The sequence below is a fragment of the Bombina bombina genome, chromosome 4 (genome assembly GCF_027579735.1).
Source record: "Bombina bombina isolate aBomBom1 chromosome 4, aBomBom1.pri, whole genome shotgun sequence".
Classification (NCBI taxonomy): domain Eukaryota; kingdom Metazoa; phylum Chordata; class Amphibia; order Anura; family Bombinatoridae; genus Bombina; species Bombina bombina.
Window position 1 is genome coordinate 90,224,088 of NC_069502.1, and position 13,190 is coordinate 90,237,277.

The following is a 13,190-nucleotide window of genomic DNA, read 5'->3' on the forward strand; positions in this document are numbered from 1 at the left end:
CAGTTTTGTTCCACAGGAAGATTGCAAATCTTTCTGATATACATGTTTTTTTCAGGCTCTAGTTCATATTAAGCCTGTAATTTAGCCAATTTCTTCTCCTTGGAATCTTAACCCTATGTTAAGGGTTTTGCAGGCTCCTTCTTTTGAACCTGTGCATAAGGTGAATATTAAACTACTTTCTTGGAAAGTGTTATTTATGTTGGCTATCTCTTCTTTTAGAAGAGTTTCTGATTTATCAGAACTTTCTTGTGATCCCCCTTATCTGATTTTTCATGAGATAAGGCAGTTTTACTGGCTTCTTTTGATTTTCTGCCAAAGGTTGTTTCTTCAGACAACTTAGTAGAGAGATTGCTGTTCCTTCTTTATGTCCTAATCCTAAGAATGCTTCAGAGAGATCTTTGCATTCTTTGGATGTTAAATTTGTTTCTGGTCCTACGAAGAGTCAGAAAGCTTATGCTGTCTCTTTAGCCTCTTGGTTAAAACTTTTGAGTCAAAAGGCTTATTTGGAGGCAGGTTAGCCTCCACCGTAGCAGATTATTGCTCATTCTACTAGGTTAGTTGCCACTTCTTGGGCTTTCAAGATTGAGGCTTCAGTTGATCAGATTTGCAAGGCAGCTTGTTAGCATTCATTTACAAAATTCTACAATTTTTATGTTTTTGCTTTTTCTTAAGCAGTCTTTAGTAGAATGGTTGTTCAGGTGGCTGTCTCAGTTTGATTCTTTTTCCTGTTTTCTTTTTTTTTTATTGGGCTTGTGGATTTCATTTCTCAGTGAAAAAAAAGATGGTGTTGAAATCCTTCTCTTTATGTTTTTACTCGTGGATGACTCGGCTTGGGTATTCGTTTCCAGGATTAATGGATTGTGGACTCTCATCACCTGTATGAAAGAAAACATAATTTATGCTTACCTGATAAATGAATTCCTTTCATGGTGATGAGAGCCCATGAGACTCCACCCTTATGTTTTTTGGAGTTAGTTTTTTCCTCACCACATCTTTTTTTCCTGCTCCTTTAATGGCTCTTATTCCTTTTTTTTACCTCACTTGCTTGGCTATACATTAGACTGAGGTATGTGTAAGATTGGAGGAGATTTATAGATCTCTTGGGGTTTAAGAATCTTTGCCTCCTATTTGTGGCAGATAAGAGTAATTCCTAGGAGTAATGAATCGTGGACTCCATCATGAAAGAAATTAATTTATCAGGTAAGATAAATTATGTTTTTGAATGTTTTCAGAAAAGCTTTCCACCTTTTAGTTAGGAAAAACTATTAGATCTGTAGTGCTAAAATCTTTACAGAATTACACTGGAATTAAAGACAATTTCATGTACGCCCATGGAACGCCCATGTTCATCCCATTTTCTAAACAAACAACAATTATGCTTTGTATTTTGTACTTGTACATATGAATTTCTTTGTGGTTTTTGCGCATACAGTGTACTTAACCCCTTAGTGACCAGAGCACTTTTCCATTTTCTGTCCGTTTGGGACCAAGGCTATTTTTACATTTTTGCGGTGTTTGTCTTTAGCTGTAATTTTCCTCTTACTCATTTACTGTACCCACACATATTATATACCGTTTTTCTCGCCATTAAATGGACTTTCTAAAGATACCATTATTTTCATCATATCTTATAATTTACTATAAAAAAAATGATAAAATATGAGGAAAAATGGAAAAAAACACACTTTTTCTAACTTTGACCCCCAAAATCTGTTACATATCTAAAACCACCAAAAAACACCCATGCTAAATAGTTTCTAAATTTTGTCCTGAGTTTAGAAATACCCAATGTTTACATGTTCTTTGCTTTTTTTGCAAGTTATAGGGCCATAAATACAAGTAGCACTTTGCTATTTCCAAACCATTTTTTTCCAAAATTAGCGCTAGTTACATTAGAACACTGATATCTTTCAGGAATCCCTGAATATCCCTTGACATGTATATATTTTTTTTTAGTAGACATCCCAAAGTATTGATCTAGGCCAATTTTGGTATATTTCATACCACCATTTCACCGCCAAATGCGATCAAATACAAAAAATTGTTCACTTTTTCACAAATTTTTTCACAAACTTTAGGTTTCTCACTGAAATCATTTACAAACAGCTTGTGCAATTATGGCATAAATGGTTGTAAATTCTTCTCTGGGATCCCCTTTGTTCAGAAATAGCACACATATATGGCTTTGGCGTTGCTTTTTGGTAATTAGAAGGCCGCTAAATGCCACTGCGCACCACAAGTGTATCATGCCCAGCAGTTAAGGGGTTAATTAGGGAGCTTTTAGGGAGCTTGTAGGGTTAATTTTAGCTTTAGTGTAGTGTAGTAGACAACCCCAAGTATTGATCTAGGCACATTTTGGTATATTTCATGCCACCATTTCACCGCCAAATGCGATCAAATTAAAAAAAAACGTAAAATTTTTCACAATTTTAGGTTTCTCACTGAAATCATTTACAAACAGCGTGTGCAATTATGGCACAAATGGTTGTAAATGCTTGTCTGGGATCCCCTTTGTTCAGAAATAGCAGACATATATGACTTTGGCGTTGCTTTCTGGTAATTAGAAGGCCACTAAATCCTGTTGCGCCTCACACGTGTATTATGGCTAGCAGTGAAAGGGTTAATTAGGGAGTTTGTAGTGAGCTTGCAGGGTTAATTTTAGCTTTAGTGTAGAGATCAGCCTCCCATCTGACACATCCCACCCCCTGATCCCTCCCAAACAGCTCCCTTCCCTCCCCCACCCCACAATTGTCCCCGCCATCTTAAGTACTGGCAGAAAGTCTGCCAGTACTAAAATAAAAGGGTTTTTAAAAAAAAATGAAATTTTTTTTTAGCATATTTACATATGCTACTGTGTAGGATCCCCCCCTTAGCCCCCAACCTCCCTGATCCCCCCCAAAACCGCTCTCTAACCCTCCCCTCTGCCTTATTGGGGGCCATCTTGGGTACTGGCAGCTGTCTGCCAGTACCCAGTTTACAATAAAAAGTGCTTTTTTTTGTGTTTTTTTGGTTTTTTCTGTAGTGTAGCTTCCCCCCCCCCACCCCCCACAGACAAACCCCCACCACCTTGCTGATTGTTTAAATTTTATTTTTTGATATATTTTTTATTTCCCCATTTTCTGCAGTGTAGCGGTTCCCACCCGCTCCCTCCCCGTGCACGCGCCCGCCCCCACCCTCCCGTGCACGCGCGCGCGCCCGTGCGCGCCCCCAGCCACCCCCGCCCACGATCCCGCCCCCCTTCACATCCACATGGCCATCGATGGCCGCCTCCCGGTCCGGCTCCCACCCACCAACGCAGGTAGCCACCGATCTCCGGTGCAGAGAGGGCCACAGAGTGGCTCTCTCTGCACCGGATGACTTAAAAAGGTTATTGCAGGATGCCTCCATATCGAGGCATCACTGCAATAACCGGAAAGCAGCTGGAAGTGAGCAGGATCGCTTCCAGCTGCTTTCCACACTGAGGACGTGCAGGGTACGTTCTCAGGCATTAACTGCCTTTTTTCTGAGGACGTACCCTGCACGTCCTCAGTCGTTAAGGGGTTAAAGGTACATTAAACCCAAAAATGTTCTTTCATTATTCAGACAGAGAATACAATTTTAAACAACATTCCAATTTACTTCTATTATCTAATTTGCTTAATTCTTTAGATATCCTTAGTTAAAGAAATAGCTATGCACATGGGTGAGCCAATCACATGAGGCATCTATGTGCAGTCACCAATCAGAAGCTACTGAGCCTATCTAGATATGCTTTTCAGGAAAGAAAATCAAGAGAATGAAGCAAATTAGATAATTGAAGTAAATTAGACAAGAAGAGGAGACAAGAGAGGCGCCAACCATAAAACAGTATCGTAGGAGCAAAGGACGAGGATACCCAACGTTACCCCCCTGTTCAGGATATACTCACAAGTGATGCGGCACACATACTGTGCCTATTGGAGCGGATAGGGACTGTTCAGGGTCGCCCGACAGACACACCCAGGGGCCGGTGCACGTGATTTTCAGGACTCCAATCACAGACAACTTCACCTGTTGGACCCGGATCGCCCGTAGCTCACTGTAGATTGATAAGACTGGTCTCAAGCAAGGGAGACACTAATAATTCAGCATGGATGGAAATTGCACAAAGGCAATAGATACACAGGCGGCAAGGTATCTCAAATATAAGAGAATTTATTTGTTTAAAAACAATAACAGCAACGCGTTTCTCGGCTGGATGGCCGTTTCATCAGACTGTATCAGTGAATACATTATCTCACCTTTTATACCTGGCTACACCTGTCTTAATGGGCGGTTCTGACAAATTTTTAACTATTTGGAAGCTGGTCACATTTCATTGTAATGGCTAAAAGCTAAAAACCTAACATTTCATAGTAATGACTATAATTAAAAACATAGTGAACTATCATATAAAACATAATATATATATATATATATATATACACTGCGTGCAGAATTATTAGGCAAATGAGTATTTTGACCACATCATCCTCGAAAGCCTACTACCAATTAAGCATATTAGGTGATGTGCATCTCTGTAATGAGAAGGGGTGTGGTCTAATGACATCAACACCCTATATCAGGTGTGCATAATTATTAGGCAACTTCCTTTCCTTTGGCAAAATGGGTCAAAAGAAGGACTTGACAGGCTCAGAAAAGTCAAAAATAGTGAGATATCTTGCAGAGGGATGCAGCACTCTTAAAATTGCAAAGCTTCTGAAGCGTGATCATCGAACAATCAAGAGTTTCATTCAAAATAGTCAACAGGGTCGCAAGAAGAGTGTGGAAAAACCAAGGCGCAAAATAACTGCCCATGAACTGAGAAAAGTCAAGCGTGCAGCTGCCAAGATGCCACTTGCCACCAGTTTGGCCATATTTCAGAGCTGCAACATCACTGGAGTGCCCAAAAGCACAAGGTGTGCAATACTCAGAGACATGGCCAAGGTAAGAAAGGCTGAAAGACGACCACCACTGAACAAGACACACAAGCTGAAACGTCAAGACTGGGCCAAGAAATATCTCAAGACTGATTTTTCTAAGGTTTTATGGACTGATGAAATGAGAGTGAGTCTTGATGGGCCAGATGGATGGGCCCGTGGCTGAATTGGTAAAGGGCAGAGAGCTCCAGTCCGACTCAGACGCCAGCAAGGTGGAGGTGGAGTACTGGTTTGGGCTGGTATCATCAAAGATGAGCTTGTGGGGCCTTTTCGGGTTGAGGATGGAGTCAAGCTCAACTCCCAGTCCTACTGCCAGTTTCTGGAAGACACCTTCTTCAAGCAGTGGTACAGGAAGAAGTCTGCATCCTTCAAGAAAAACATGATTTTCATGCAGGACAATGCTCCATCACACTCGTCCAAGTACTCCACAGCGTGGCTGGCAAGAAAGGGTATAAAAGAAGAAAATCTAATGACATGGCCTCCTTGTTCACCTGATCTGAACCCCATTGAGAACCTGTGGTCCATCATCAAATGTGAGATTTACAAGGAGGGAAAACAGTACACCTCTCTGAACAGTGTCTGGGAGGCTGTGGTTGCTGCTGCACGCAATGTTGATGGTGAACAGATCAAAACACTGACAGAATCCATGGATGGCAGGCTTTTGAGTGTCCTTGCAAAGAAAGGTGGCTATATTGGTCACTGATTTGTTTTTGTTTTGTTTTTGAATGTCAGAAATGTATATTTGTGAATGTTGAGATGTTATATTGGTTTCACTGGTAAAAATAAATAATTGAAATGGGTATATATTTGTTTTTTGTTAAGTTGCCTAATAATTATGCACAGTAATAGTCACCTGCACACACAGATATCCCCCTAAAATAGCTATAACTAAAAACAAACTAAAAACTACTTCCAAAAATATTCAGCTTTGATATTAATGAGTTTTTTGGGTTCATCGAGAACATGGTTGTTATTCAATAATAAAATTAATCCTCAAAAATACAACTTGCCTAATAATTCTGCACTCCCTGTATATATATATATATATATATATATATATATATATATATATATATATATATATATATATATATATATATATATATATATACATACACAAAGTAAGGTTATAATCAATATACATACATTAACAGAATTAATATATCGGCAGTATATATAAAAAATAAAATGACATCTATACCATCATCAGTTCAAATAGTGATCATACTGATTCCTAAAATACAAATAATTATATCATGTCAATTAATGACTATGGTGTGGGAAATTGATCTTTAAGGATTATATAGATGTAATATAGTGGGAACATAATAGATTGATTTACTAGACAGAGGATCAAATTAATATACAAGTTGGAACAGATATATAAATGTATCCGAAACCAACACCACATATATAACATTGGCACTATAATATATGCCCCAAACAATTGACAAATTTGTGTCACTAAAATAAATCCCTAGGTATGGGGGACATGTATATAGTATATATGGCAGAAGAAGACCCACTGGACACTGACCCTGCTCAAAAAGCTGCCAGGTCTATATTTAGATTTAGACCATTGGGATGGAGGGTTCTGAAGATATGTATCCAGTAGGTCTCCCTCTGTCTAAGTCTGGACAATCTATTATATAAGTGTGATACAGGGATGTGTTCAATAGGGCAAATACTAAAACAGTCACTGTTACCATTATGTGATTGATTGCAATGTCTGGGAACACTGTGATTCTTATAGTTCTTTTTCATGTTTCTCACATGTTCAGACCATCTGATACTAAGGCGTCTACAGGTTCTACCCACGTACTGAACTCCACAGACACAGGACAACAGATATATTACATATCTGGAGGCACATGTAATATGACCCATTATAGTGAAATGTTTCCCAGTTATATTTGATTTAAAAATGGTTTGTTGGTGTGTAATCTTAACACAAAGTTTCCATCTTCTATCTTTGCACCTATAGGATCCTACTGGCATATTACCCACTCGTTGGCGACTATTAAGAATTTTATGTTTGACTATTTTACTGGGAGCTAGAAGGGATTTTAAACTAGGTGCTTTTTTATATACTATCCTTGGTTTATTACTAACTAGGTTTCCTAGTATATTATGTTTATTAATAATACGTATTATTTTATGGTTACAATTATATTCTGTAATAAATGGAGTGAAATTTTGCATGAATTTTGATTTGTCTTTATTATTTGTCAAAAAGTAATTATCCCTATTATCTTGTTTGGCTCTTTTGTAGCCGTTTTCTATAATCTGTGATGGATAATGTTTTTTCCTGAAGCGTTCTTTCAATATCAAGCTTTGAGCTTCATAGTCAACCATGGTGCTACAATTGCGACAAATTCTTTTGAATTGGCCATAGGGCACATTCTGTTTCCATGGAAAATGATGGTGACTGTTAAAGTCTAAGTAACTATTACAGTCCACCATTTTAAAGTGGGTGGTACTAGTAAAATTAGAGTCCTCAAATTTGAGTGCTAAATCCAAAAATACTATAGTTTCATGATGTATTGAGCTAGTAAACACTTATCCCCTATTATTATAATTAAGATAATTAACAAACGTTTTGGCTGATGTCAGGTCCCCCCTCCAGATAAATATCAGATCATCTATGTACCGCCCATAGAACACCAGGCTCGCCCCAAACACGCCATTATAGATAAATTCTTGTTCAAAGGAGCCCATGAACAAATTGGCATAGCTTGGGGCGAACCTGGTGCCCATGGCGGTACCTTTGACCTGAAGATAAAATTCGTCCTGAGATAAAAAATAATTATGTCTCAAAATGAATAATATAAGCTGTAACAAAAAATCACATTGCATATATGGTAAATAAAACTATAGTATTTTTGGATTTAGAACTCAAATTTGAAAAACATTATCCATCACAGATTATAGAAAACGGCTACGAAAGAGCCAAACAAGATAATAGGGATAATTACTTTTTGACAAATAATAAAGACAAATCAAAATTCATGGAAAACTTCACTCCATTTATTACAGAATATAATTGTAACCATAAAAGAATACGTCAAATTATTAATAAACATTGGGGTATCATTAAAAAAGACCCTATACTAGGAAACCTAGTTAGTAATAAACCAAGGATAGTATATAAAAAAGCACCTAGTTTAAAATCCCTTCTAGCTCCCAGTAAGATAGTCAAACATAAAATTCTTAATAGTCGCCAACGAGTGGGTAATATACCAGTAGGATCCTATAGGTGCAAAGATAGAAGATGTAAACTTTGTGTTAAGATTACACACCAACAAACCATTTTTAAATCAAATATAACTGGGAAACATTTCTCTATAATTGGTCATATTACATGTGCCCCCAGATATGTAATATATTACATGGGTAGAACCTATAGACCCCTTAGTATCAGATGGTCTGAACATGTGAGAAACATGAAAAAGAACTATAAGAATCACAGTTTTCCCAGACATTGCAATCAATCACATAATGGTAATAGTGACTGTTTTAGTATTTGCCCTATTGAACACATCCCTGTATCACACTTATATAATAGATTGTCCAGACTTAGACAGAGGGAGACCTACTGGATTCATATCCTCAGAACCCTCCATCCCAATGGTCTAAATCTAAATATAGACCTGGCAGCTTTTTGAGCAGGGTCAGTGTCCAGTGGGTCTTCTTCTGCCATATATACTATATACATGTCCCCCATACCTAGGAATTTATTTTAGTGACACAAATTTAGTGACACAAATTTGTCAATTGTTTGGGGCATATATTATAGTGCCAATGTTATATATGTGGTGTTGGTTTCTGATACATTTATATATATGTTCCAACTTGTATATTAATTTGATCCTCTGTCTAGTAAATCAATCTATTATGTGCCCACTATATTACATCTATATAATCCTTAAAGATCAATTTCCCACACCATAGTCATTAATTGACATGATATAATTATTTGTATTTTAGGAATCAGTATGATCACTATTTGAACTGATGATGGTATAGATGTCATTTTATTTTTTATATATACTGCCGATATATTAATTCTGTTAATGTATGTATATTGATTATAACCTTACATTGTGTATATATATATATATATATATATATATATATATATATATATATATATATATATATATATATATATATATATATATTTATATATATTATGTTTATATGATAGTTCACTGTTTTTAATTATAGTCATTACTATGAAATGTTAGGTTTTTAGCTTTTAGCCATTACAATGAAATGTGAACAGCATTCAAATAGTTAAAAATTTGTCAGAGACAGGAACTTCCTGTTAGAACCGCCCATTAAGACAGGTGTAGCAAGGTATAAAAGGTGAGATAATGTATTCACTGATACAGCCTGATGAAACGGCCATCCAGCCGAGAAACGCATTGCTGTTATTGTTTTTAAACAAATAAATTCTCTTATATTTGAGATACCTTGCCGCCTGTGTATCTATTGCCGTTGTGCAATTTCCATCCATGCTGAATTATTAGTGTCTCTCTTGCTTGAGACCAGTCTTATCAACCTACAGTGAGCTACAGGCGATCCGGGTCCAACAGGTGAAGTTGTCTGTGATTGGAGTCCTGAAAATCACGTGCATCGGCCCCTGGGTGTGTCTGTTGGGCGACCCTGAACAGTCCCGATCCGCTCCAATAGGCACAGTATGTGTGCCGCATCACTTGTGAGTATATCCTGAACGGGGGGGTAACGTTGGGTATCCTGGTCCTTTGCTCCTACGATACTGTTTTATGGTTGGCGCCTCTCTTGTCTCCTCTTCTTGTCTACAGCAAAGTATCCATTCAGATTACTTTTGGGAGGGCAGCCGCAATTCAACGAGGATTGATCACAGTCATCATACAGCACCTGATTTCAGCTCCTCTAAAGCACCAGCGCACCTCTGGGATTATCTGATCCTTTTTTCTTATAAGTAAATTAGAAAGTTGTTTAAAATTGTATTCCCTATCTGAATCATGAAAGAAAAAAATTGGGTTTAATGTCCCTTTAAATTACGATTTACACTGTGCATATTTAATATGATTTATTCCTGTGTAATTACATAAAAATTTTATGTTTCTGATAAAATGTAATTTTTGCTGAAAAATTTGTTGATTTTTGATGCACCTAAACAATACATTTTTTTTTCCTTGCGTATCTGTGTGATTGATTCAATTATTCATTTTGTAAGATTTTTAAAATTCAAATTTAATTGTGCACTTTTGTAATGTATGCATCTCCTCCCCATACGAAAATGCAGTATACGCCCCTTAACGAGACACCCTGTTTTCAGGGTAAAAAGTGGCTTTAGATCATTCCACCAGGGAAATAAAAGTACTGGCGAGCATTCTCTCGCCATCCCAGAGACCTTTATATCATCTGACCCTAGGGGAGGATATAACAACTGTTCTTCAATATTTTCAAGAGGGGATTTTTGCAAAATGTATGCTGTAAAAGTGAAATGAAGGCATACTGGATAATTGCCTAATACACTCCATGTCATTGCGGTCGTTTGTACCTTTGTGTTATCCTTGTTATGATTTTGACAGAAGAAATAATTTTTGGCTTTTACACTAAAGCTTGGTCTACCTGTAATGTTTGGTGCATAAGACTTTTAGAAGTTTAATTGCCTAATATGTTTGAATCAGTTTGGTTTTTTTGTTAAAGGGACACTGAACCCAAATTTTTTCTTTCATGATTCAGATAGAGCATGCAATTTAAAGCAACTTTTTTTTTCTTTTTTTTTTTTTTTTTTTTGGTTCAGCACTCTGGAAAGCACTTTTTTATTGGTGGATGAATTTATCCACCAATCAGCAAGGACAACCCAGGTTGTTCAACAAAAATGGGCCGGCATCTAAACTTACATTCTTGCATTTCAAATAAAGATACCAAGAGAATAAAGAAAATTTGATAATAGGAGTAAATTAGAAATTAGAAATCACAAAAGAAAAAATTTAGGTTCAGTGTCCCTTTAAACTTAAAAAGGACATTCTACTTGAACATTGTTACTTTTTAAAAAGATAGATAATCCCGTTATTACAAGTCCCCAGTTTTGCATACCCACAACTGTTATACTAATATACTTTTTATCTCTTTGGATACCTTTATCTAGGCCCGGCAGACTGCCCCTTATCTCAGTACTTTTTACAAACTTGCATTTTAGCCAAATTAGTGCTGGTTATTGTATAACCATTATCATTCTCCACGTAAGTGATCACAATGTAATTTATAATGCACACATGAACTACCAATGAAGAAAAAAAGGGATTCCAGCAATTAGCGTTATTATAATAAAATATAGCTTTTATTGGCTTAAAGGGACAGTCAGCACCAGACACAACTTAATCCCATTAGAGTGAAATCACAGCCGCAACAGCTGACGGGCTTTCTAGCGATGTAGCGTCCTGCGTGAGTGACGTCATCCGCCAGGGGAACGTAGTATGCTCTGGCCGTAAGAACTCGATCTCGGCAAGGTGCAAAGCCCTGGGGTGCGGGAACCATCCGCCCAAAGTAGTACAAACAATTGAAGGGCTGCACACGGATTCAAAGTTAACTTCACAAGTTTATTGTTAAAGATTTACCATCACAGACATAGATAAAAGGTAGTCTACCTTTTATCTATGTCTGTGATGGTAAATCTTTAACAATAAACTTGGGAAGTTAACTTTGAACCCGTGTGCAGCCCTTCCATTGTTTGTACTACTTAATCCCATACCTTAGATCTAAAAAAGAAGATGCGTCTGCACCGCATCCCATTTTGAATACCTCTAACGTTATATGTGTAATCATCCAAAGCACATATGGCCGCCAAACTCCCCCCACTGTTACGTAGTAACTTTCATTTTAAACGCATCCGCCAATCAGAATCCAATCCTCTGTTGGATTCTTTACAAGCGTTCACTGTGATTTGCAGCTGCACTTTCTATTTCTGCTGGCAAGCGGACATAAATTGTAATGCGCATGCGCATTAGCAAAGAAACAGCTTCACCGTGAATGAGCATGGAATTTAATAGAGAAGAAGACGGGGGAGGACTTTGTTGGCCAAATCTACAGGATAAAACTGTATGTGCTTTGGATGATTACACATATAACATTAGAGGTATTGAACATGGGATGCGGTGCAGACGCATCTTCTTTTTTGGATCTAAGGTATGGGATTAAGTTGTGTCCGGTGTTGACTGTCCCTTTAATATAAAAAGAAAATAGAGGACAAATAGTGACCAGCTTGTCAAGACATTATTAAGCCAATACATTTCAGCATTGAGCCATAGTCATGGCAAGCACTGTCTGGCTGTTGTGCAAAATTAAAAAAAAAAACAACTAATAAAAATCACTGAGATTAGGGCAGCCTGCAGAGGTTTAGAAACAGACACACTTAGAGGTTATAAAGTATATTTTTATAACAATGTTGGTCATGCAAAGCTGGGTAATGGGTAGTAAAGGTGTTGTCTATCTTTTTAAACAATAAAACAAAATCAAGTAGACTGTCCCTTTAACCAATATCAATTTGTGAGATATGTTGTTATCAATTTCTTTAACTAATTAAAATGTCTCCTTTGTGATACAATGCAATGTCATTTGTTTTCACTTGCCATAGTCTAATGGGTTTGAATAGGGTCTATGTAATTTGATAATATATGCAAGTAAAGTCAGATGCTTCAAATAGGCCAGGTTTATCTGTTCAACATCTGTATTGTTTGCCATGTTATTTAGTTGGCATATTTAAAGGGACATGAAACCCATTTTTTTTTCCTTTATCATTTAGAGCATGCAATTCTAAACAACTTTCCAATTGACTACTATTATTTTATTTGCTTCCTTCTCTTGCTATCCTTTGCTGAAAGGTTTATCTAGGTGAGCTCAGGAGCAGCAAAAAAAAGAATCTATGTTCTAGCTGGTGATTGGTGGCTGTATATATATATATATATATATATATATATATATATATATATATATATATATATATATATATATATATATATATATATAGCCATTGGCTTACCTATATGTTCAGTTCGAAACCAGTAGTGCATGCTGCTCGAAAATTTGATAATAGAAGTAAATTGGAAAGTTGTTTAAAATTGAATTTTCTACCTAAATCATGAAAGATTTTTTGAGGGTTTATATCCATTTAATTATTGTGTCATTTGTGTAGTTAGATCACTTGCATGATTAAAGGATTAAATGTTGGACACACATACCCTATGATTTGTTTATTGG